The following is a 27500-nucleotide window of genomic DNA, read 5'->3' on the forward strand; positions in this document are numbered from 1 at the left end:
CTGTACTATATGTCAGCTTTTCAAAAGCAGATGCTTGGGAGGGTGGCAGAGCAGGGGTTGTTGTTTCTTCTCCTATGATTTACAATATGCTCATCCAATTTAAAAAATGAGGGAATTAAGGCAAAGATTTTCTTGGCTTGCTTGCTCTAAATCAGTGCCTTAACCATGTACCTTATTTCTGCAGCATGGTAAAGCAGAGGAACACCCTGTGGAAACTGAAAAAAACGCAACCCTCAAGCATTCTACAGATCTGTCATTAGAGGTCCAAGTTAATGAAAAGGACAGTCTGATCCGAGCCTGCAGAACCCCACTGAAATCACTGTAGGGGATTTCATCTGCATAGTACATCTTCTCTCTGTGTAACCAAGAGACAGAATATTAATGCACATAAAGACCACTTGGGTATCTATTTACAGGGCATGCATGAAAGCTCCAGGGCTGGCGCCAGGGGAATGTAACACTGCATGAGTCTTGACTGCACAGCAAGAAGGCAAGTGTTTATAGACTGTGCTGCTTTCTGAGGTTGGGAGCAACAGTTATTAGGCTGTCAGAGGAGAGTCTTCAGGACTCAGGTCCTGGAACCATCTGTGTAATGTATCAGTTTATATTAGCCTCAGTTTTCTACTTTTACAATGAAGAAAATAGCTCTAGAGGTGCTAGTAAAGGCATTGGAGTTACAGCTGGATTGCCAGTCTCACAGCACAGTTTACTTTTGTTTTCTGCAACGCTTACAAGGGCACTGGGGTGAGAGTAATTAAATATTTGCAAAGTACTCCAAATCCTCAGGAAAGTTGGAGCTAGAGAATGAAGCCATAATTTGCCATTTCTTTGTGTCTGAAATTCATGTTGTTCAAACCCTCTGTTCTTCTCTTATTAAAAGAACAAAAGGTGTCCCTCATTCTAGCGCTTTTCAAAATTCAGCAGGAGTCCAAGCACTGCTTCAGCCTGTGGCATTTGCCTCTCCCCACTGTGTCTGACTCAGACTTCTCTCATCATAATTCCTGTCTTGCTAACCTGGGAATTAATCTTTTTGTGCACATATGGCACTGCAGAAATGCTCAGTGTTCTCTAGCACACCTACCAAAGTCTCCTGAAGAAATAACTAATGACTTCACGGCTTTTGTTTGATTGAAAATAAATTGCTATGGGCCTGCTCTTGCTCCTTATGCCACTTGGTAGTGTCATTCCCAATGCCTTCTCTGGCACTGGATCATGCTTTTAGTTGAACATTAGTGCAGCTTTCTCTAGACACTAGTCTGCTCAGGGGCTAACCCTCACCTTTGCATGAAATAATCCACACCACACTGGATTTTTTCTGTCTTTCACAATTAGATCTCAGATTCATGTATGTTGCAACTAACCTCAGGTGTCCATCCTTCTGGTTAGTTCCAGTCCAGACTGGTTTCCCAATGCAAACAGTTGTCTTGGCACAAGTATGAGAGCCGAGACAAGTGTTTGCTAAAATAAGTGGGAAAGAGACCAGGCAGAAAGCAGAATCACTTTGTACAGTGACATTGCTGGTTTATACCTCTTGAAGTGTACAGGAAACTACAGGCCAAGTTCTTCTAACAATTGCTATGAATAGAGCTGTCCATTTGGATCTGGGTGAGGTCACTATTACGAAAAAAGGGGAGAAGGCAGCTGTACATCCCTGTACCAAAACCACAACTATATCAAAAGACTTAAAATACGCCCTGCATTGGGATGTCCTTACCTACCACTGGCAAGTCCATGCTTCCCATATATGAGGAATTAGTTATCACCTCATTTTCTTCTCCCAGCACAGAAGCTGAATAAGCTTAAAATCAAATGAAGCTGAGTCCTCTCAGCACAATTCTCCATGCTCTTACCAATAAAGTAAGTACTGTCATGATACCCAGCATTAAAATGAGGCTGAAGAGCAGCAATGTCACAGCAATATCACAGGATAGGGTCAGGAAGTACCCCAAGGTACACTAAAAGGTATGCCTACAAGCTTTCAGATGCTGGTGTCGCCACAAGTGTGGAAGTCAAGCACACTTAACAAGCACATACATGCTCAGGAAAGCCATGAACACTTGGGCCCATCCTACTTAAAGAGTTCAGCCAGAAATTAATCCCTACTTTGTCAACATGAGCCTAAATGGAACTTTAAACACATAACCTGGATAAATATAAGTCATATGGAACGAACAAACATTCACCTTGGGATATTCAATGATCCTGTCATTCTGGAAGTCCCTTAAACTCCATCATCTTATTCTTCTTACCTGCCCATGAGTAAAATTCAAACTCAGGAGAGGGAACTAAACTTCAGTGATGTCCATTACATTGAAACAACCAACATGTGGTCCAACTTTATCTCTCTGTGAAGTGTTTATAGTGGCCAGACACATTTCTGGTAGTTCTGCACCAAGGTTGGGCTGTGCCTTCCCAGCCATATATGCTTTCTTGGCTCCTGATCTACCTCCTCCTCCTGCAGACCAAGCATCTCCTCTCCTCCCTACACTTCCTGCTAAATGTTACATCTAATGCTCCACTTCAGATCCACTAGAGAGTGACACTACTAAGGAATTCATCATGGATTTCCTTTTTTCTTATTATTTCACCTTCTGCTTGCAGGCTGATTTAAACCTTCCCCATCCACTTGCCTACTCAGCAGAGCACCTGCTAGACCAGTCTCCAGCAGCACGCCACAGGGTGGCTTCCTTTGCATGGCTGCACAACAGGTTGCAGCCGATCCCTCCTCTCAACACCCAGCTCTCTGGTGCTCAGGACTCTGGCAGGGAAGTGCGCAAGTGCCCTTCAGCACAGTGTGCTTACTTTTTTTCCAAAGGGCCAGGCAAGCAATTTTCCTCTCCAGGAAATCCTTCCCCTCCCTTGTCACCCAACCCCAGCTTCACCCCACAGCCCACCCCAGGTCACTGTTACAGCATGCCTCCAACACATGACAGCAGTCACATTCCTGGCTTGTTTTACTCCTTAGAGCTGTCATCCTACTGTAAAGCATATGAAAACAGAGGAGCCAAAAGGACTTAGCATGCTGAGAGTGAGTGAGTACCTCAATAGCAGACTCTCTGGGACAGGGGACACCCTCATGCCTGAGATTTCCCCTGCTCAGTGGGGTAATTTGATCTGTTTAAGGAGAGCTACCTTTGCCCTTTCATTCTGCCTTTCCCCCCATCACCCCAGCTCTCATCCTTTTGCAGGTGCCTCCCTAAGTCCCTGGAGACTTTGGTCCCATTCATGTGCACCTGCATCAGCTGTGGACAGGCAGCTTACACTGACACTCCAACTGCCTTCATTTCACGCTCAAGTTAATGCTCTAAAGCGAGGTAGGGATTTCACAGCCACTGTTTCAGTCCTCAGGCTCAGGAGAGCTGGGCCATGTCTTTTCATGTACAAGACATCTAAGTGACAAACCCAGAGGACTAGCAGAAGGTGGGCAAATCCAGCAGCCATAAAAACTACATAAGGTGAACAGACTGGGGCTTCCTTTGCATCAGGCAAAAAATCAGTGTGTTTCCAAGCAGATACATTTGCAGAGGCCCTTCCTTGAAGTTTTGTACCTCTCTGACTAGGACAACACAATATCTGAAAGCTTGGACCTACGAGATGCAAAGTCTACAGTATGAATGTTCATATACTGCAAGGGGAAAAAGCAGTAACAATTCTGACCAGCTTAATGTGCCAGAGAAGAAAGCATGGACAGGTATTAAATATATGATCTCAGTATCTCCTACCCTAGATGGGTCAGTAAGAAAGCTACACTGAAGAAGCTCTGAGTTAGAGAACAGCCTGTGGGCAGTGATCTAACCACCTGTACAATGGTCAAGGAGAGGAACTGCGCAGAAGACATGTATGCTCTTTTATTTAAGTCATGTGACTCTGTGTGTGAAAGGAGCAGACATGGAGAGGGGCTTCAGAGAAGGTTTTGAGGAGGGAACCTGGGGAACAAGACCTCCTGGGGGAGGGATGACTCCACCAGCCAGGACCAGACCAAGCAATTGATGAGGCTGCTACAACAGCCCTGGCAGAGAGGCTCTAATGCTGCTCTTTAACTTGGAGCAGATGATTTCAGGTTGGATATAAGGAAGAAGTTCTTTACTGTGAGGGTGGTGAGGCATTGCAACAGGTTGCCCAAAGAAGTGATAAATGCTCCATCCCTGGCAGTGTTCAAGGCCAGGCTGGACAGAGCCTTGGGCAATGCTGTCTAGAGTGAGGTGTCCCTGCCCATGGCAGGGGGGTTGGAACTTGATCATCTTAAGGTCCTTTCCAACCTTAACCATTCTGTGATTCTATGATTATTAACCTCCACCCCACCACCCTGCCCACTGACACAGTGCGAAACAGACACGGTTCAGGGCTCCAGACCAGGAAGAAGTGCATTCAGCCTAAAACCTTTTGAAGAGCAGGCCTTTTCACACGACAAGTGTGATCCCAACAAAAGGAGCCGGTGCTTTGCTGCTAACCTGCCCCAGGCAGGCCTGTGTGATGCACAGGCAGCCAAGCAGGGTGCTGGTTATGCAAGTACTGACTCAGATGTCACGGAGCAAAGCCAACACCGCAAAGACCATGGTGAACAACTGTCAAATGATAAAAGATTTCAGTCACTGCTGACTGAAGCTGGATTTAACCTAGCAGGGAAAGGCTTTGTATGTCATTACCAACCTGATGCACAAGTCACTTCCCTACTGAGCCCCACTGTTCTGACCTCATTTCTGGAAATAACTTATGAGCTGTTTTCTCCTTGTAACAAGTAACTATTGCACTGGAAAGCTGGGTGTTACAAGTTGTTAAAGCAAGGCAGTGCTGCAACCTGTTCCTCGAAGCATGGGCAGCTTTGGACAGCTTTTGCAGTACCCCAGTCATGCATATCCCCTGGACATCCAGGACTCCCCAGTCAGAAAGCCATTTAGACTGAATCTGCCACCACAAACAGACCATGACAGGTTTTCAGGCACTTCTGCAAATAGTAAACCACTATCTATTTATCCAAGTTTACTGAACATTGGTGAAAGTGTATTTGATGCTGAGAGTCTGCTGCTGCTGCTCAACACAAATGAACCAGTCAGATGGTAAAAGACCAGCTGGCTTTAAAGAGACATCTAGATAAGGGTTTGTGGCTGATAGCTCTTTAGCTGAGCCAGGTCTTGAAAAAAACAGCTGAGAAAGGCGACTGGTGTCTAGTCCTTCCAGTCCAGATTAGGGACATAAGATAAGGAGACTGCCAAGAAAACCACATCCTTTGCTTTCCCGAGCCTCTATTTTTTTCTGACAGCTTATTATGTTCCTGACACCTCCAGAAAAATGGATGACACTGCAGAGACAGCATGAACATATGATCCTTAACTCCTACCAAGCAAGAGCTTACAGATGACTGCAAAGAGCATCAGGAAGTTCTAATCTGTTCTCCTTTCAAGGGGACAGGATATTACTGAATAATGCTCACGACTCTCCAAATGTTTCCTTAAGATTTCTCTTTACAGGCTGTTGTCACATCAGGGGGCTTCAGCAATTCATTTACACCACTCGTTCCATCACACTGTACAGCTGTGGCCACAAGAAACTTTTTTCTGTCTTTTTTTTAGTTCTCTTTTTATTTTCTTACTTTTATTGTAAGCTATTGCACTGATTAAGCAGAGAGACTCTGCTGAAGTTTCAGCACTATAAAAGCAATTCAATCACTGTTTTGTGGAAGGTAGCTCATGTTTAGCTGACAATTTTTGCTTAATGCAGGATTGAACGTGAAGCATCACCCTGAAGTTCTATTGAGCTTGAATGGGATCCAGCTTGGAACAACTCAGCTGTATCAGTGCTGGACCACTGTTGGTACAAGCTGAACACCAGCCGAGGCCAGCTGAGACCTTCGAACTGTCACATGGCTGGCCACTATCCTTGCACAGCTTATATCCAAGGTAGTCACACTATGTGGAGCCAAGCGTGGGACCTCTGACAGTGTTTGCTTTAGTCACTGTTCATGTCAGTGATGCAAAAAGAGCCCTATTCCAAGTACAGATTGTGACAGGTTCTAACACCCCCAAAGTCCTGGAGTGTGGGTGAAAGCAACTTCCTAGCACAGACTTGAAACTTTACAGGATTAAGACCAGCAAATACAGTTTTTGGAGCCTGGGTAGGGGGTGGATTACAGTCTTCCATTCAAGTGCAATAGCAGCAAGAGTGGTAGTAGGTTTACACCAAGACGAGACAGGAGCTGGGTGTGCTGGTACCACTAGTACCAAGAAAGCAGAGCATGTGGGTTGATTGCTCAGAAGCTTGGGAGGAGGTTTTGCCAAAATTACAATTATTTGTCTTACTCAGTGCTCTGAGTGCATTGCTTCAGCTCAGTAAACAAAGCCACAATGAAATTAAAGGGCTCTGACAGCGAGTCAAAACTATTTAGTGTGAAGGAAAATAACCGGATCTGGATGGGGGGCTTGGGCACAGCTGGCCACAGGAGGAGGTGAGAGCTACAGAAACAAAAAGGATATCAACCAGAGTGGGCCTAGCCACTCAAATGGCCAAAGTAAACAAGGCACAGTCTGTGCTAGTGCCTCAGCAATATGCAATTAGAAAAAGAATTCCTGGTGGAAATAATTGTGTAACTTTGTCAGTGCTGAGACACAATGGCGCTCATCAGTGACCTTTCTTCCCCATGTCCTACCAGTGGTAAAGTGCTCCCAGCCACTTCACACCTACATACTGCGGCAGTGTGCAAGAAATATATTTCTGGGTAGAAATAAATCTATGCAGAAGCAACAAAACACATTACTAACTATATTTTGTTTCATCCCTTTGATCTGCCACCTGAAAGCAATCAAAATCCAGACAAAAATATCCCAAACCTGTGCTTAAGAATATCTATCACATTGTTTTTGCTTACATCAATAAAACCTTTTCCGTTTTTCTCTTGTTGACGTTTAGAGCTGGAGTATTTATGACATTTTGCTCTGGCTCTGTTTTCAACAACGCTGATGATAAATACATGCCAGCAGCCAGCTGAAGCAACAGTTGCCACAGATCCAGTGTCAGAGTGTGACAGGCATGTGGATGGCTGCTGCAGATGCAACCAGGGACCCTGTGATTCCCAGTCACGTGCCACAATGTGATCAAGAAAAACTGGCTCATTGCTTTCCCTTGATGGCCTTCCTCTCCTTCCCCAAGGAGGTGTCAGCTTCTCTCGTACTTGGAGCCATTTGGTTTGGCTGACACAGGGGATTTACCTCAATTAAAATAAACCAAGACAGGAGAAATGTGTGCTGAGCACAAAGAAACTATCTGCCAGCAATGTATATTAAATGAGGGGTGCAGGAAATGCCTTAATATTCACAGTCATCCATGGGCACTTCATCCCTCCTTTACCCATCTCTGAGCTCCCCCGGACACCTTTCAGTCAGATCTAAGATCTTCAGCCAAGGGCTTTCTCTGGCTCCCCAGCAGGTTTTCCTTCCCCTTCAGTGATCAGTGATGCTGAGAAGTGCGAGACACCTCTTTCCTGCTGCTTGCAGGCTTTTCTTCACTGTTCTCATTCTCTCCAGAGAGAGTATTCTGCCCAGTTCATCTCTCCCCACCCCCCTCCTCATTGTTGTCAATCCAGCACCTGATGAACAGGACCCAAATTCAGAGCTAAGTTTGGAAACGATGCAATTGCACTGGCAGAAAACAAGTGTCTTTGATGACATCAGTAGCAGAGATGGGGTCTTTGCTGAGAGACATGTGCTGTTCTTGAGGGGATTTTATTCCCTCATGAAGATTAGAGGGCCGATTTGTGCTGAAAACGCTGACTTTGCTATGTCCTCCTATGTACTCATGGGGATTACAGGACTGTACTAACAAACCTCCTCCTTCCCCTCCTCCACCAGGAGCATCCCAGCACTCACAGTGCTCCTGCTCTGGTGATTTGATCTCTCCATCTTCCCCCTGCCACTGGCAGCATCACCTCCGTGTGAGCTGGCCTTGCCAAAGCATGGGAAGGTCAGACAGCTAAAAGCACAGAGGCAGACTTCTGCAAATCCCAGGGGAATCTGCATCAAATACAAATATGTCCATTCAGCTCTGCAATATTACCATGGATCAGCTATGCCACCCCAAACTACTGAGCACTTTGCACAAAAAAATAGCTAAAACCCTCACGACAGCTCTTGTACCACAGATTATTAACCAGTATAGAGATCCCTTCCAGGCTGCAGGTTTTTTGTTCTGTGGAGAGAGTTATTTGCCAGTACAACTGCTTTAAAACGTGGTAATGTGTGTTTTATCTCTTAAAAGTGATAACACTGTTGCTTAGAACAACAGGCATTTTTAAAGACCAAAGCCAGCATTTGGTGGTGGAGGTTTTGCTAAAGCAGCATGGAGTCATGATTCAGCATGGAGAAGTTCTTTCTGGGAAAGTTCTCCGACCACAGAACTACTTAAAGTGTCAGTTTAATGCAGTGAGGTTCTTTATACCTGTTGCACACTGAGTATCAATTGATCAAACTTCAAAGGGGTCTCAAGAGCTTGGAAAGAAGAGTTTGTTTAATTAATCATGTAAACCAAAACCCAACAAAGGCAAAACATCAGCAGTAGAGTATATGGGGTTCTGCAGAAATTAGCTTGCATTAGACATAATCGGAGCAGCATCTCTCATTCCTCTGAGAACACTGATGCAATTTATCCCTTGAGCTGCACACTCACTTTTGGAGTTGTACCCATTGTATCATTTACATCAAATATGTAGAGCATTACCCACAATATGATGTAGACCAAAAAAACACCCTACACATCTCAGATTTTAAACCGTGATTTATATACTCCCAATGGTTACAAGCTGCTTTTCAAATAGGGGGCAGAAACACAAACTAGTCCATTACCTTCCTTTCTGGAGAGGCCCAGCAACGCCATCAGCCCGTCCCCATCCCTCAGCAGAGACGTGCATTAATTCATGCCTTTTCCTGGGCAGCCAGGGCTGGCTGAGTTCCCACTGTGTTGGGCTGGAATGCAAAGCTGCCCCTTCCTGGCAGGCTGCTGGGGTCAGCCTCTGCCATTGACTCAGCTGCCCCTGTTTGCACTTCAGCTGCTAATCAGACCTCTGTAACACCACAGAGATGACTCCTGCTCAAATATTTGGCTTCATGAGAGCCCAGCTTGAAGACAACACGTAAAACAGAACATAGCAGAGAAATTCATGGGAAAAGCACATGCTTATCAGAATGGTGACACGTGGGATGTCTCTGTAATGTGGCTGATCATGGCTTTGGTTTTGTTGTTGTTTTTTTTTTTTTTCCCTAAAGACAAGCTTTCTTGCTTGAGGGAGCATTCTGATCTGATCTGCTTTCCATCTTCTATATATTTCATCCACTTGGATAATGAAAAAGAGTCTCATTTGATCCCTTCTTATTCCAAGTGGCACTCAGGCTCCCCAGTTCTCCCAAATAGGTGCACAGGTTGGCACTTCAGGCAGGCTGCATTTTATTGAAATGTCATGAAAACTTCATCCTTACATTAGCATCTATAAGACATACACATTTCAAACACAAAGCAGGTATGCTCTTTTCATTTCCCCCTGCTCCAGCCCTACCCCAGGGGATCTTTGTGCCTTGCCTCTAATGCAGACCTCACCCCTTCTGGCTGAGGATGCTGAGGTCCATCTCCACTTCTGTGAGCAGGCCTAAAAAGATCTCCAGTCATTCTGCTCAAGTTGAGGGTGGTTTTTTCAGTGATTAACAAACTGAGCTGCTGCCCTTGTTCAGCGCTTCACAATCCCTCTGGGATTCACAGGGTGTCATTTATACATTAATAAGTCAATGCAACTTGGGCTTGTGTTCTTAGGCTGTGTGTATTTACTACACGCAGAAGGGAAGGTTGTCACTTCTGAGTACTTTAGCTTCTGCTGGCCATAACACTATACAGAGGCCAAGCTGAACTTGCTCCCAAGCACCTTGTTTTGCTCAGGGTATGTTCAGATTTGCTGGCATGAACACTGCATCTCGCACTCCGAGTACGGTATAGCAACACCAACAAACCATTTCCCCTCTGGAATGTAAATATAACCCAGCATTTCAGTAGTTGTGTTATTATAAGTGGCCTTGATATGGCCACAGCAGAGCTACCAAAACACTGGATTAGACTTGGATGTTTTACAAGCTGATCCAATTTTAACTCATTCATTTATTGGCATCACACACAGTTCAGCTACCTTGCTTGAATGTTGCACAACCAAAAAACGAGCCAGTATTTCCAAAGTCCCAAGCCTAAGGCTGTCTATGTGAAGTCAGTGTAATGCAACTCTGATAATGAAGCTAACTTCTGGGTTAGGTTCTACTGACACATCCCAGGATTAAACAAACAAAATTATGTTGTAGCTATAGAGCTATTTTAATGCATGTGGTCTTACTATAACAAACACAGCACCTGTTATGTACATACTATATTCATCAGTAATAATGGTTTCAAATGGCATATGCGAAACCCTCAAAGTGTCACGGTATTTAAAACTATATATTTCAGGGTTTTCCTATCTGCATTTTCTTTTTTGAGATTTTTAGTCTTCCCAATATTTCTCTGCACCCAGAAGGGGTTATAAATTCCAAGGAAAGGGGACAACTCCCCACCCCCATCTTTTATTTTCATTTCCTTTTTTAAAGAAAGAAAATGAAAGCTTTTAGAAAGTAAAATGATTCCAGATGCCAGGGACATGAGAGACTATGGGTTCAATAAACTGCAATACATTTAGACTTGGCATTTCTGCTTCATAAATTGCTATTGATTTCTTTTCTCGTTTATACATGCATATCAAAAGAAGTACCTCAACTTACTCCTGATTTGTACCTATTTACAAAGCAGGAATCAGACTTACATTGTACATAATGTGATCACAAGACTACTAAGTACTTATGAGTTATGAACACAAAAATCACTGATCACAAATACTTGTAAATGTTTAACTGAAATAATGATACAGGTGATAAAAGAAAGGGAAATGAATGAGGATATCAGCTCCTCAAGCTAATAAGTAGATTCATCTGATTCTACTTCCCTTTCTGTGAATGCTAGGGACATTTCTTACCTACCACACTGCAGCAATTTATGAGTTGCTATATGACACTATGAATGACAAAGCCCCTTGGATTTTACATAAAAAGAAATGTAATATAGGCTATTACATCATCTTAGCTACACTGAAATACATGCTCCACATCTCCAAAATTGATGGAACGTGTGGCAATAGGTTAATATCACAGAATGGTTTTGGTTGGAAACATTAAATCTCATCCAATTCCAACCGACCAACACTTTCCACTAGACCAGGTTGCTCCAAGCCCCGTCCAACCTGGCCTTGAACACTGCCAGGGATGGGGCAGCCACAGCTTTTCTGGGCAACCTGTGTCAGGGCCTCACCACCCTCACAGGGAAGAACTTCTTCCTTAGATTTCATCTAAATCTGCCCTCTGTCATCTTAAAGTCATTCCCCCTTGTCCTGTCACTACATGCCCTTGTAAAAAGACCCCCTCCATGTTTCCTGTAGGCCTCCTTTAGGCACTGGAAGCTGCCCTAAGGTGTCCCAGGAGAATTCTCTTCTCCAGCCTGAACAAGCCCAGCTCTCTCAGCCTGTCTCCATAGGAGAGGTGCTCCAGCATCTTCACGGCCTCCTCTGGGCTCACTGCAACAGGCCCATGTCCTTCTTAATGTTTGATCACTGTTCATAAGTGAATCTTTACTTCAGAAAAAGGGAAGTGGTCTGTGGTTGATTCCTTCTCTCATTTCACTCACAAGCAAAGGCCTTGATTTAATTCCCAATAAAAATCAATACAGAGACTTGCAGCAAACGTTATCTAGACTACAGATAAGTTAGCAACTTATTCTGTGTGTCTAGTCATGCAGTTCCTGCCTCACAGTAGCTTCTAAAGAAGTTGTTCATATCTGCCTTGTATAGTCTTTGTCACTTTTGCTCCCTAATACTTCAAAATTCAAAGGCACTTAAACTCTAGTGCATTTAGGGTTATTTCCCCACCCCGCCTTCTTAAGTATAGGCAGTCTTTTCCATGCATGTGTTTTAGGTTTCCATAGCAGTGTGTATTGTTATCTAGGTTATCACAAGGGATAATATTTCTTTTTGTCTGTGACATTTGATTAATTACCAGACTTACAGGCTAACATCCAGCTGCCTGTACCTGTATTTCTTCATTTGTACATATGTACATAAGCAAATTATAGGGACAAAAATCATACCTTTGGATTTTACAGCCCAGATTTGTAACTATTACATGTAAAAACCCAGGCTGAACACCTTTCTGATTTCCTATGAGTAAAACTGTACTGCTTCTTAGAAAAGTTGATTTAGGGGACTTAAGTATAAAGCCATGTCCAAGAAAGAGAAGAAAACAAAATCTTTCTCTATTATGTTCCCTAAGGTGTATTACAGAAACTGCAGTAGAAAGGTAGATTTAATGCCTACGATATTAAAAAAAACCAAACATCACCAGCAGAAATAGAAGCATTTATATACCAATAATGTGGAGAATGAGAACACACAATTACAGTTGCACCAGTCAGTACAAGGAGTATTTGTGCTTTAGTGGAACAACTGTGGAATTCAGCTTCGTAAGAAACCAGAAAGAGGAATCCTAGAAAGAGTGAAAATTCACCCAGTACTTATCAAAGTGATTACCACTACATATAACAGCATTGCTTAAAATCCTAGCCACCAAATACATAACGGAATGTGGCTGAGAAGGTGCCTCACTCATTTCACAGCCACAGTGAGATGCCTTTCCGTGATGCCTTTATATTTCACATGGTCACACAGTTCTCAAGCTTGTCAAGATACCATTTTGTTAGTTGAAATCACTCCTGAAGCCTGAGACTGAAAAGTGAATGTTGCAATCCCTCTTGTTTAAATCAAGATGATTTCAAATGTAGGCAAACATGATGCCTGGTAGGTGTGCCTCTCTAAATGTGTCAGAGTAATCCATGTGCATGTCCAATTACCAAGCCATGTGGCTTGGCAGCCTTGCTATACTGGGATAAATCTTATGCCATTCAATAGCAAAGAGACACCTGGGCTAGAGCAAGCCTGGGTGAAGCACCCTGAGGTTAAACCTTTGATTTTCACATTTCTTGCTCTATTCTGAGGACTCAGCACATACTTTATTGCCATGGCCAAAGCTGCCAGGCATGGAGGTGAAATGTATCCTTAAAACCTGAAAAGGCAAAGGCAGCATGGAGATGGCAGGCCATGGAAAGGCTCTGCAAAGGACATCGTTGCACTCCACAGTGAGGACGCAGGCAGAGATGGGCTAAACCAGCCAAAACATTGCTGAGGGATGAGTTCAAACCATCCCCTTCCCCAGCAAGGCCTTTGGGTGCCTATGCTCCTGGGATGAGGAGCAGGCTTGCATCAGGAAATCTTTTTTCCCTTCCATCAACTTTATGGCTGCTGTGCTGGGTCCATGCTGGAGGGCTACAGATACTCTCACAAAGGGGCAAAGACAACCACAGCTGTTGAAACACTCACCATGGCCCTGGGTGATTTATGCTGCTCCACAACCCACAGAGGGGATTCCTCCCTTTGCTCCCTCTAGACAGCCCAGGCATAAGCTTGATTTACAAGTTATGGGGATCTGGACAGAGACTGATAATGTATTCTTAGCTCTAAGTGGCTGCCAAATAAACCCTCATGGAAATCAAGCAAAGCTGCTTGTGAGAGCAGTTGAAGACAAGCTAGTGTTTGTCAGCCATCTACAGATAACTACCAGGCTTGAATACTCCAAACAGAACCAAGAATTTAACATTTAGTCCTATAAAATGCTGCTCCCCAGCCTGCCAGCCTGACAAACCCTGTGTTTTTAAAAAGGGTTGAAAATAAAAATGAAGCTTTAAACGGTGGAAATATAGGAAGTACAGTTGGATGCTTTGCAAGCTGAGAAGTAAATTCAGCTCCCATTATATCTTTTGTGAGAAAAGAAGACGTAACAGCAATCCCAGGCAAATGCAATTGTGGGAAGTAAGAAGGGATGTTTCTGCCCTGCAGTCCCTTTGCCTTGCCACCTCTGACTCATCTGTCTCCATGGCCATATTTCAGCATCATCCCCTATAAAAAGTTGAATTCTGTAATCCCAGTAGGACAGATGATTTGCTCCCTGTCCTGTTTGTAGGGCCAGGTTTATGCAGAACAAAATGGAATTCCTTAGAACTGATAGAAGCACTTATTGCTAGGAATGGCCCCTCAGTGTGTTAGTTATTTGCATGAGGAAGCCTTTACAGTGTTTGAAGAGCCAAGCCCAGAAATTCTGCTGTGATCTTTCATACAATGAAAACCTACATTTACTTACAGCATTAATAACAGATGGGTACAGAATAACTCAGTGGAAAGCACAATGGGTTGTATCATTAGACAGTACATACCTGGTCTATCACCAGTAACTTGTGTACAGCCACATAGCTTTAGACTAGCATGCATCACCAGTTAAAGCACAATTTCTTGAACACATCTAAGATACTGTGCCTAACCTGGCATAGTATTTGGGTTTAAATCATATGCCAACAGGAAAGCCTAATCACATGTACTTTATAAATAAAATAAAAGCATGGGAGCTTGAAAGCCTGCAAGTTTGTGACCCAGAGTTCATATATTTCAGGTTCTCACCAGTGCTCAAGTGTAGAATCCCAGAATGGTTTGGGTTTGAAGGGACCTTAAAGATCATCTAGTTCCAGCCCCCTGCCATGGGCAGGGACACCATATGAACTTGATTCACACTGAGTCCGCTTTTGGAAGAGTCACGCTTGGCATGTGCCAAAGAAGGCAAGACAGGAAACCAGCCCAGAGGCTCCACCTGGAAAGCGCTTCTATCGGGAGATGAAAGGCTGAGATGAAGGAAGCTGTATGTCAGCTAATGAGCACTGACAGGACCAGTTAGAATTTTTTTATAGGTGGATTACATTGTGAGAACTCACCCACATACCTTCCACAGCCCATTAAATCACACAGATGAAACACAGGGAAACAGAAAATAAAAACCAAAACCCAACCAACTTTCAAAGTTTTGGCTCTTTTCCTTCCAGTTTTGTGAGTCTGACACCTCCTGCTCCTTCAGAAAAGTTTTGGAAATCTGTTTCAGGTGGAAAAAACTGTTCTTGGTTGTTCTTTCGTTTGGTGACATACTGCATTACTGCTTGTGCTACCAACACCTCCTTTCTGGAAGTGTCAGCACGCCTTTGACTTCTGGACTGCAGGCAGCGTATTGCCTCTCCTTCAGTGACTACATTGGTAAAATAAAGTCCACGAGTTCCAGTACCGCTGCCTCCCCTTACGGAAATACTTATGGAGAGGACACTGCATTTGCAGACTCATTCTCAGAACTGCAGCATGATTCAAAACTCACTGGAGATGCAGCAAAAATTTACATGGGAGAAAAAATACTATCTCCTTTTCCAAAGTTTTACAATGCATCAACCAGCATTTCATATTCATCTCAGAGGAATGAACCTTCAGATCATCATCCTATATTAATGTGCATCAGATGTTGATAGTTCAGGTAAATCAAATTAGAGAAGATTGGTGGTAGTGGTGATTACAGTGAGATTCTTGCAAAATAAGGTTTCCCTCCACATTTAGTGCTCTTACCAAACACAGCCTTGAAGTAAGGGGCTCTTACTTCCATGGGTTTTGCTAGCTGGGTAACAGAGAGGTTAAGGCAAGAACTGTAAACTTGACCTGACACCCAAATCCATAGAATTAATTTACATAACTGCCTAAGTGCAGTAGCTGAGGCACTGACGAGTCACTGGAGTCACAGGTTGCTGAGGACACCCTGTACTGGTGAAGACCGTTCGGGCATCTCCTAGGGGCTTTAAGAAGTGATCTGTCAACACCTGAATGGGAACTTTTTTATCTGATTTATTCAAGATCACTCAGCAAGCTCTGATCAAGGAACAAAATATAAATCCTTCATTTCCCCTCTCTTGTTCTAAGCAGTGTACACATTAACACCCTGATCTGATATGGCAATCCCAGTCATTTGAAATCCAGCAGCAGACTTTCTTGAGCATCCTTTTAAATCTCACCATATAACACATTTTTTGGGCAAACAACATGCTGACTGTGACAAAGAACATGTCCATACCACAACCAAGAAGTGTAAAACTGCAACCATGCAGTCACTGAGCCTGCCAACACCTTGGGGTATTTATGCAGGTGGCTGGCTGAAAGGGCTACCTGATTTAACTCAATTAAAGCCTACTCTGTACACCTGCAAAGTGGCTGTACGTAATCACAGCCTGTCAGAGACAGACACACTCACACAACCCATCAGATTTCCTCCAAGTGAGCCACTGAAGTTCATTAAAAATGTGCTCAGCAAAATCTGCCATCATTGTGAAATTAAGGGTTATTCCACATATCCATTTAGTTTTCCCAAAACCAAAATATAATCTCACATTAAAGAACATACTACCTACAAAAATCCCATTCTGCCTGAATTTCTATGCTTACTCTTACCCACTCCTCTCCCTTCTGACACAACCAAAAGCTAGTGCAGAGAAATGGGCTTTCTCAGCTTATTCTGGACTTTCTTCCCATTTCCCAAGTATAATCATACTATTTTTCCACTTTGCTTGTGTGGCCTTAGGAAGAGAAAGAGCTTTAAAGTGGGACAGCCCCCCTCAGAATAATTACCTGGAACATTTGAAACCATTACAGAAACAGATTTTCTGTCCCAAGTATGTAGACTCCAAGTTGTGCTTTTAATTGTGACATACACAAAAATCACTGCACCCATGTGTCAAACATGGGTGACTGCAATGAAATCACAAGGGGTGGATGGGCTTTTTTGTTAACACTTTCTGTCCTAGATACATGTTTCTATGAGAAAAAGAGCAGTGGCCTTTATCAGGATGAATGAGGTGTGAGTTCATCTTGGAGTCAATGATGTGCTCTCATTTCAAGGGAGGCCTCATTATCTTTTGGCTTTATCTTTCTCACAGACACTAATTGCATGGTTCTTCCACTCTGGTGCTTGAAATCTCTTCCTGAAACAGTTGAGCAAAAAATAAATTCGATTTTCATAGCTGCTACTGGTGAGGTTTTAACAGGACAAGGAAAGTTGGTTGAAATCCTGCCTGGCCAAAGCAGGGTCTGCCCAGTCCTCTTTCCTGTATCCTCACAGGGCAGCTGGATGAAGGTGCTGTGAGACAACAGAAGCTGTGTAGGGGATGGAGCATCCCCCAGAACTTCTCCACGGTTTCAGATCCCTTACAGAGGCTGTATGTGGGTGCATGAGGATGTACGCACATGCACCAGGTATGGCCGTACCAGATTACTGGTTTATGAATACTCAGAGACAAACCCAAACAGCCCTGGGCCTGCACAAATTCCTAATGGTCAATGTTTCCAGAAAAGATCCACACAGCCTGAAAGGTTTAATCTTAATGCAACTCAGGATAACCCTGGTGAATTCGCTGGTACTACAGGACAACTGCATGTGTATGTTCCTCTTTCATATATGTTCTCATGCTCCTTCAAGTGCTAAGCACCTGGGACCAGACCAACCACATGAACATAATCCCACTATGCTTAATAGGACCATATGGGTCAGAGTATGTGACACATTACAAAGCTGAACCCATACAGTGCTGCTGGGAGATAAAAGTAATCTGAAGAAAGTAAATGAACAAACAAGGATAGTCTCCATTTAATGCTATGGTTGATCATTATTTAAAATAATGTCCTTTCCACAAAAGGATAAAATTAAAAAGATGATTTACAAAAAAGCACATAATTATTAAAGATTTGGTGAAGTTTTTTAAAAAGAACCTTCTAATTACCAAAATATTACCATTAGTAACTAAATCACTGCTCAGCAGGAAGTCTCAGTTTGTCCCTATGCCTTTCATAAACTTATTTCAATTGGAAAAATGAGCAAAGACCTCTGCAAATGCACTAACCCATGTGAAAACGCATACTGATAGGAGACCTGAAGATAGTCGTGTGGATAAAGATAGCTAAGCACAAAACACTGTCTTTGGATACATAAACAGAAGACTGACACTGATACAGTTGAAGGCATCTTAGAGCAAGTCAGCCCCTGGGTTACTTGCTTTGTAACCCAAGTAAGAGAGATAGTTTGTCTGTCCTACCCTCAAAAGTCTTCCCAAGCAACAAGTAGGGCAAATGAGCTATATGATGCAAACATGCATGGGAAAAGGAGGAGATCAGCAACACTAACTTCAAGAGGAGCATGTTTTAGACATAAACTATGCTGCCAAAGGTGAGCCAGTCAGTAGAAACATTCCCTTTGTCTGAGCAGAGAAGTGCAATTTGAAACAGCAAACTTAAAATTTTCAGTTCTGGTTTTGATACTGAATCCATCCTGGCTGAATTCTTTCAGCATTCTGTGTCTCAGGCTTATCATCTTTTGTGAAAAGGTGGAATGAAGACTGAACACGCTATTGCTATCCCAGACCATGGTACATCACGACAGATAGAGAAAATGGATCCTACAGACTCTTTAGAACTGCTAGTGCAATAAAACCCCTCAATTGAAATATTTTGGCAAAATTTGTCTAGCGTAAGTAACACTAAAACTGTTCTGTGTATATCCAATTGGTCTTTTTCAACCTCTCCTATTATTAACACCAGCCCTGCTACGCTCTCTCATGACATCCCCTTGTTAACCATCTTACCCTATTGAAAATGGTCTGTTTGTGCTCCTGCCCTGTCCTGTGGAAGCTGTCTTCACTGGCACTGTTAGCCAAGATTTACTAGACTTGATTTTTCCCTGTGAATGAGAGCAAAAGAAAAAGGTCTACTGACTTGAGCAGCAGCAGCAGCAACCCCCTGTGGTTCAGCTGCCCCCTCCCTGCTAGTTTGAGTGTCAGCAGAAACCCACTCCCTGCTGAGCAAAGCAGCTCAACTTTAAAGCATCTCTTAATCCAAGTTAAAAACTGCTGCATGTGTGCAGGAGTCAGCTGGGGTGAACCTCAAGCTACCAGTGCAGTGAAGACAACTCCGACTTTCATCTACTACAGATATTCTTCTTCTTGTTACAGCCTCTCATAAGGGGTTTTAAAATTGCACCAGTCAGATTTCTTTTGTCAGGTCTTTTCTCAAGGTTCAAAAGAGGTCTGAGAGCAAGAAGGGAACCAGTCTGCATCATCATATCACCTTCCTGCCCAATACTGCATTTGAATACAGTTCAGCTGTTTTGTTCTTACATCCTTCACAATGCCCAAGTAAGCAACACAGAGCTGAGACTTGTTACTCTTTCAGTGTACCGCTACATCTGTCATCTCATATTCTCATATTCCTGTTTAACAAGAAGGCATCTCCACAGTGTCTTTGATGAAGAATACTATTGCAAAGAACATAATCAGCTTTCCCCGCATCTCTTGTCCTGAAACGTTCCTTCTGCTGCTAGATTATGGAATAAATTCAAGATTTCCATATGAGTTCCTGTTTCCAATCCATCAGTGAACAGTGTGTTCTTGTGTCTTTAACTATGTGCTCTTCAAACTGTCTCCTAAATTGCAGGCATTAAAGCTCTCTTCCTGTTTCCTGTTCTTCAAAATGCCTGTTGAGCTGGGATGAGCTCTTACACCTGCCACTTAAACACAGCATTTAGTATGGTCTAAGCCTTGAGCAAGTTTGGTCTGGAATAATGAGCCTGAAGTTTAGAAACTGAAAAAGGGATACAGACCTCTCCCAGCTGCCTTTAGACCTGCATACAGGACTTTTTTGTCTGTCTCCCTCTCTCAAGTTGTAGTCCTGAGGAATTAAATATCCAGCTTTTCAGGGCAGGAGGGTCTGTGCGTTGGGCCGTGTAACCCAGCAAGGACATGCTCTCCCTGCAGGTGAGCTGGCACTTCACCTTTTGGTTATCTGAACTATTAAAACGTGCAAAGTTTCTGCCAGCTCAATTTAGCTGATGAACAGCTGCTGGGAGGAGAATGCTCTTCATTTATAGAGCAATGTCATTTTCCAGGAATGGCTTAAAACTATATAGATTAAAGAATAGCTTTGATGAGTCTGCTCCAGGGAGTATGTCAGAAAAGCTCTTGTCACAAAAATCTTTAAAATGAACAAGCTTTACCTTTCATGTCTCACCTATTTCTGCCCCATTTTTTTGCCACAGCAAGCAGGGACACTAGTACGGGCAGGGGCCAAACACAGGGACTGAATAGTAGCATACCAGTGGCTTTTCTCCTCCTACAGGCATGGAAGATTTGGTAGCCATTCAGAGCTGCTATTAGATTTAGGATCAGACTTTGCTGAACTTGTCCTACTCATCAATTCTAACCTTGCTTTTATCGGCTCAGCACTTCACACCTTCCCTCTGCAACATCAGCCTTTTGCTTTCAGTCTCTCCTTATACCCTGATAACCTTGTAACTGTGATGCTAATCAGAATATGGGAAGATACAAGCCAAGGAGGATTTAGACAGAAAATCTGGAGGCTGGCCAGAATAACCAAGAGACAGGCAGATTGCTTACTTAAGGAATCAATAACAGTTTAGGACATTGAGGCACTATGAGGATCACAAAGTAAGTCTCCCTTTGTAGTTGTTACTTTCACAACATCTTGATGGGATGTATCAGTATTATCAGAATTGTACATGTGGGAAGTTAGGTTTTCTAATCACAGCTGTGATCTCTTCATCATAAAACTGTAGGCCTACCCATCCATCAGCATTTTTTTTTTTTCTATGGCATATATACTTCTATATGCCTCTATCTGCCACATCACCTCACATACTAACTGAATACAGCACAACTGTCACCACCATACTGGAAGAGGTCTAACCAGGCATGGAGGCACTCCAGTGTGACCTGGCATGCTGCGGGGGAAGTGTTGCTCTGAGAGCAATTTGCCCATGGTTACAACATACCAGGAAGGAAAAAAAGCCACCCAACAACTCATTTGCACATATAAGGTTTTTCTCCTCAGTTAGAGGAACGCAAATGCCAGGCAGCCTTTACATTGTCTCCAACGGTTTGGCCGATTATCACATCTCTAATTCCAGTTCACACACTCCACACAGCACTTTCTTATTATGGATGTGCTGCTGACATGTACAAAGACTGATTAGATAGTTAGACACAAGCCAAGGAAATAATAAATACACAACTCCACTTTTCAGGTAATTAATTTACTGTAGGCTTTTTTGTGCAGTTGAATTTGTCTTCATTGATTGCTCTCTGCCCTTTCTTTGCAAAAAAAAATTCCAGCTATTGAGTTAAACCTTCCAGACAGATAAATCACATCATAAGATTTTTCAGGTTTATAATTTTCCCATCTGTTAGACAGACTATCCATGTCCTGCCTAACTGGTCACTTATGGGCTGTGCTCAAAGGCAGCTTCATAATACAGAGGTGCAGATGTGAGTCGATGCTATACACTGCAGTAGATGACCAAGGGTTTCTACTGACCAGCCTCGAAGAGGGCTCAATAAAACTAGACAAGATGCAGAAAAGGCTGCTAAGGATGATTGTTATGGAGTAACACTTTGGTTCAGGAAAAGATGACTGCAGGGAAAGGATATGATGGACACCTATAAAATCAGGCATGGAATGGAGATGGCAAACAGGAAAGGGAGCATCAGATGAAAGCAGCAGTGGGAGGCTCAAAAAAAATATGAGGAAATACTTCTGGTATATTCTTAAACAGCAGAACAGGTGCCTCTGTATGTGCTAGAAGTTTGGATTTGAAATGCAATTGGACAAGATCCTGGGAGAAAAACTCATCACGGTCTGCCAAACACCAGCTTTAGCTCAGTACGTGAGCCACAAAGTGATGGAGGTTGGGACAGTACAATGGGAAACATCCTTATGTTCTTGTCCTGTTCTTACACTACTCCCTGTACTTGTGTTACTGGTAGTTGGTACAAAAAGAGACTAATCTGGGTGGATAAATGGCCTGACCTGGTACATTTGTTCTTATGTTCTACTTGAAAATGACATTCAAAGCAGTAAAAAATAGTTACGTAATCTCGCACCTAAGCAGAAGGTGTGAGATTCCACTGCCATCCACTCTCTGATTATGACAAAACAATTTTCTATAGCCTAAACTTTACCATTCGTAAAATGATACGCCCATGGTGCCCATCTTTTAAAGATATTCTAAGACTGAGTGAATAACACAATGATAAGGAGTTACCCATGCTATTAACCAAAATCTCTCAGCCCCCTAAGTGTGTCAAGATGTGGTAGTGCCCAAGTCCAAATAGTCAAGGGTCTCTGAGAAGGCCTTAAAACAAGATGCAGAAAGACATCAGGCATTACATTTGATTTTCAGAAGCTCCATCTATTACTGAATATTTAATGCATTTTGAGGTCCAGTCTTCCTTTTTGTGTTTATTTTGGAGTCTAGAACAGGGGAGCTCAGGCTGCTGTTTTCAGAAACGTGAAGAGTCAAGTCCAAATCTACGTGGCCTGTTTATGGTTATGAGATGTTGCGACAGCAGTGACAGGATGAAAACTGCTTGATTCCTGACCCCTATCAGGGAAGTTAGGGACAAAAAAGCAAGCTGGAATTGCAATGCCTGCAATGCAGAGGAGACATATCCAAATCACCTTTAAACACAACACTTGGATAAGCCGTGTCAGCACAGCAGCAAAACTTGTCTGGAAAGCAAGGTAAGTTACAAACTCCATTAGAGGGCAGTTAGGAACTACTATTCTCCTTTAAATTAGATATTAGCTAATCTAAAGTTGGCTTCTGTAGTTATTTTGCACAGCAGGAACTGCAGTAGAGGCAGTCTATGTGGTTACCCAGGGTTGATGAAGTACCACAAAGCTACCATGGCAGCTGGTCAGCTGCAATGAGACTCATGATATTCCCCATCCCCACACAAAGAAAAAGAATCCTCTGCTGTTATGATTTCTTCAGCCAAATTCTTTTCTAGTTTAGGCTGACTTTCCCCTTTATTCTTGTAGCCTCACAGATCTAGTTTTCAGCTGAGAGCAAGCACCGAGTATATCATTCCAGGTCCTGACCAGCCACCAGCTCCCTTCAAAAGAGAAGCAGCATCTCTTGATCTCCCAGATGGTTTTGTGATTAAATTTTAAAGAAGACTGCTCACTCATGGCTTTTGTAGTAGGCTTTCATGTCAGCTGGCAGCATGCTCCCATAACATAGTAAATTCTCTAGAAGTCTCCATGGTTAGGATTACTTTTCTCAGTCTTATTGCAGTTTTTATGTATTAGTCTCCTGCGTCTCAAGGTTAGTTTACACTGTTGGGTTTTCTTGTAGGGAACTTGCTGCTTTGCTATGTGCTCTGTATCAGACTGGTGTTTACTTGGGGAAAAATTTGCAAGGAATTACAGTAAGACCCTTGGTTTTCCACGCATCAGTTTTAAGTTCAAATAGACTTCATATGTCTCTAATTTTCCCTATTACCACTGTCAGGAAGGATCTCCATAAAGTTTTAAAGAAAGAGCTGGTTGATATAAAGGAAAACTCTGGTATCCTTTTAGGAAAGAAGAAAATAAACCCAAATCTGACAGCAATAGAAAGTTGTCATCTGCTTTGGGGTAAGGAGAGAACTTTTATTGCAGCTCAGTGGAAGCAGCAGCCTCTTTAGAGGCAGAAGAAGCCCTTCTAAGTGTCTTGCCATCTAAGAGAGGTAAAAACCAGTTTACTGCTTTTTCCTACAGCAAATCTTGTGTCCGTACCAAGTCTGCTGCCAGGCTGAAGCTGGAAGTAAAAGCACTAAACAGGGGAATTTTTGCCTTTTGGTGTATATAGCGCTATCACCTCCAGTAATGGCAACTAACATCCCCAGAAGACTTGGCTATGATTGCATAAGTTTTTGAATGAGCACGTACAGTGACCAAGGTTCATTTGTTCTCATCTCTTCATTAATGGTGGTGTATTAGAGACATTCGTCCGAACATGCCTGTTGATGAAGCTCTTGCTCCCCAAAATACAGTGATAGAGGGGCAGTCATGCCTGGGGCTGGCTCATGGGCTTTGCATCACAGAACTTTTTCAGTGAATGACTTTCTGCTGTTTAAAACCCACTACTTTTCTATTTTCACACCTCCATGTCTGCTGTTTGGGAATGCACTTAGGATTTATAATTACTTTACACTACAATTCCTTCACAGCTCCAAAGCTGATTAAAAAGAACACCCAGTGAAGAAGTGAAGAATATGGGTCAAATCCCCAGACGGTGTACAAGTAGTGGATCTCAAGTGAGGTAAAAAAATGCAATAGGACCAATTCTACTTTCTTACCTTGCAGTAATATGCTTTAAGCTTGAAAAGAATGGTGGGATTTGAGGGTCAGTACTGTCTCTAACCCTCCAACTCTGCACAGGTATTCTCCTGAGATGGTGCATGTCACCATCAAAAGCTGCTTATCTTATTTCTAGGAAGATGAAATAATTACAAAAAATAAAATTCATACTACTAAATAAAAAATAAGAATCAGAGTATACAGGGCAGGGACGGCTGAGTACCTGCGCATTTTAATATCAGCTAATTGTCAGCCCAAAAAGGTCATTAAAATAATCTGGCCCTTTATCAAGAGCAAACCCTTGCTGACTGATAATGCTGAATACATGATGCTAATTCCAGTCATCTCTGGAAGCTAAATTAACCCTTCCCTGAGCATCATACACACTGCCTGTGATATATGAGCTGTCTTCATGCAAGTTGGGTTCTTTTCTGATCAAAGGCATTTTCAGTGAATTCTGTAGCTCCTTAGTAAGCTTTTCATCTTGTTACTATTTTGCCTTCACACCTACTGCCCTATCTTCACAAGGATTTATTCTATTCCCTTCGGATGTTAGCACTAGCTGGGTTTGGAGGAAAAGTAAGATCAAGCATCATTTGCACTTCCTTTACAGAGGATCCTGTCCCTATCAAGTGCTGAAACACTCAACTCCCATTAACTTCAAGATGCTTTAGTGACAACTTTGCTAACAGCATTCAGCTTTTTGCAGGCTTGCATCCCTCGCAGATTTCTGCAGATACCAATAACAATTTCATAAACGAGTAGAGATTTCGGTAACTTTTATGTAGGAGCACAGGAGGCTATCGGGTCTAATGACAGAGCTGCAGATCAGCTTACTTGGAAGACAAGATCCCTTACACATCCTAACCAAAGATAAGCAACATCCCACACAGTTTTCAGCATCCTCTGTGTGCTGGGTGATAACTGCAAACACATCCTTCTCATAAGCTAAAGCTTCAAACCCACTGACAAAATGGGGTTCTGGATAAATAGATTCCCCTCAAATGTTTGTTTTACATGATAGACTATTTGTAAGAGGTTTCAAATGCCTCAGCCTTCAGTCAATAGCTAACTCTGCAGCTCTTGCTATCACTGCCCCTTTTGATTTCCTTTGATTTTCTTTCCTTGAGATCAAGGTGATCTATTTTTAGTGCAGAGACTGGTTAAGTGAAGAGTTGCTATAGTGACACATAGCTGATACAAACCAAGTCCCACAGCAATTCCTCTGGCTGGTAAACGAACATGACCCAATGTGGGGCAGCTGCTGGAGGTGCCCAGACACTGCTCGGCTCAAGGGGGCATTAATAACTGCCCACAACTCTCATGGTGATGCTTAATGTAAATGAAATAGCCAGAAGGCAGCCTGGGTGCCTTCCATAGGAAACACACCTCTTGCTGCCTTTGTTGGCCCAATAAATGAGTTGGGAATGGTCTTCACAGTGATCTCCTGCTGCTGCTCTGCTGATATAAATCAGCTGTACAAGCACCACTAGCTGCCTCTACCCAAGAAGTTCCTCTGTTCTTGAATATTCATCAAACCAAGAACAATTTTATGCCAGCATTGAGAATTGGGTGGGAAAAGATGCAGTCAGGACATTTGCAATTTCAGCTTTCCTTGCAACTGAACAACTGAGCATCACAGAAATGTTGATGGAAAGGATGACTGGGGGGGTCTTCTCCAGTGTCCAACTCAAAACAGGTCTGGTATTAACCAAGACCAGGTCAGCCATGACTTTGGCTATCTGAGTCTTGAAAATCATTAAGGGTGGAGATCCCACAACCTCTCTAAATTACCTGTCACACTACCCTCTTGAGATAGCTTTTACTAACATCCATTCTGACCCTCCTCAGACACAAACTCTTATATTTTACACCTTCTTTTACCATATGCCTCTACTAAGAAGAGTTTGGCTCTACCACCTTTGAAATTGCCCTTCAGGTGTTTGCAGGCTGCTTCTCTCATCCTTTCGTCACAGACCCCCAAACATCTGCTCTAGGTCCCAAAATATCTTGGTAGTTCTCCAGGGAAGCCCTCTCCAGTTTCCCAGCGTTTTTCTGATGGGGTACCAGAAATTTGACACTCTATTTCAGGTGCAGCCCACCAGCACCAGATGGAGCGGGATAATAACCTCCCTTGACCAGACTGCTTCACTCCTCCTAACACAGCCCAGTATGTGGTTGTCCTGGGTTCAGCAGTAGCAGTCATTTTTCTCCTTCTTGGTAGCTGGTGCAGTGCTGTGTTTTGACTTTCGGCCTGATGTTTTGGTCTGGCCAAGGACTTTGTGAGCCTCATGCTCTGGCAGGGAGGAGGGGAAGCCAGGAGGAAGCAGAGACAGGACACCTGACCCAAACTGACCAAAGAGGTATTCCATACCACAGCACGTCATGCCCAGGAGGTAACTGGGAGTTAGCCGGAAGGGCTGGGACTGCGGGGTTGGAGGAGGTGAGGAGGTATCGGTCAGTGCTTGGTCGGGCTGGGGGGGGGAGCGAGTTATCGGTCGGTTGGTGGTGAGATGTTGTATTCTCTTCCCTTGTTACTTCCTTTCTCGTTGTTATTGGTGGTAGCAGTAGTGATCTGTGTTATACCTTAGTTACTAAACTGTTCTTATCTCAACCCATGGGAGTTGCATTCTTTTCGATTCTCCTCTCCGTCCCTCCGGGAGCAGGGGGAGGGCAAGAAAGGGGGGGAAGTGAGTGAACGAGTTGCCTGACTGGGTTTAAACCACGACAGTGGTTCACCCTATTCATAATGGCAACACATTTTTGGGTCATTTTCCAGATTATATCCACAACAACCCCCAAATCTTCTCACTGGAAGTCAGTCATCAGTGCCTGGCATGTACTGCTGCATAGACTCACCTCACCAACCAGCTTACCAATGAACATTATCAGTCCCCATACTGATCCCTGGATGTTGACCATGCCTAAATTCAGGTATGTTCCCGGGGAAATGACAGCATTATTGCAGCTTCTCATCCTTTTAAGTTAGTCATTCTCTCAAGAAGACTGGTACAATCCTCACTTCTGAACACCCACAAGACTTTTGTTACTATTATTGCAGCAAGAGCTTCTCCATTGCAAACTTTGTCTCCAGTTGACTTTCCATCTCATTTCTGCCTCATCCATATTTCTTAAAAGGATTTCTTGCCCTATTCTTGTTTATTATCTTCAATTATACTACATACAAGCAGCAGGGATGGCACAAATCATCTGTTCCTCTCCAGGAGCATTGCCTGCCAGGAAAGGCAGGATTGTCACAAGAATCCTGCGTACACTATTGTAATTCTTGCACTGATTGAAGTAAAACCGC

At 43.2% G+C, this 27500-nt stretch overlaps 1 protein-coding gene and 1 long non-coding RNA gene across 11 annotated transcripts in view; one reads left to right on the forward strand and one right to left on the reverse strand.

Moving 5' to 3' along the window:
* The window catches only part of LOC134165064 (uncharacterized), a 30299-nt gene extending 29544 nt beyond the window's left edge, over positions 1–755 (forward strand). Inside the window, exon 3 of the long non-coding RNA XR_009965353.1 lies at positions 417–755. This is a non-coding gene — a long non-coding RNA (uncharacterized LOC134165064). The remainder of the gene's footprint in view (positions 1–416) is intronic.
* Positions 1–27500, reverse strand: part of PRKAG2 (protein kinase AMP-activated non-catalytic subunit gamma 2) — a 246664-nt gene that overhangs the window by 84490 nt on the left and 134674 nt on the right. The window lies entirely within an intron of this gene.

This window comes from Pezoporus occidentalis, unplaced genomic scaffold, assembly GCF_034315485.1.
Source record: "Pezoporus occidentalis ecotype Australia unplaced genomic scaffold, CSIRO_AGI_Poc_V1 ctg23, whole genome shotgun sequence".
In the NCBI taxonomy this organism is placed as follows: Eukaryota; Metazoa; Chordata; class Aves; order Psittaciformes; family Psittacidae; genus Pezoporus; species Pezoporus occidentalis.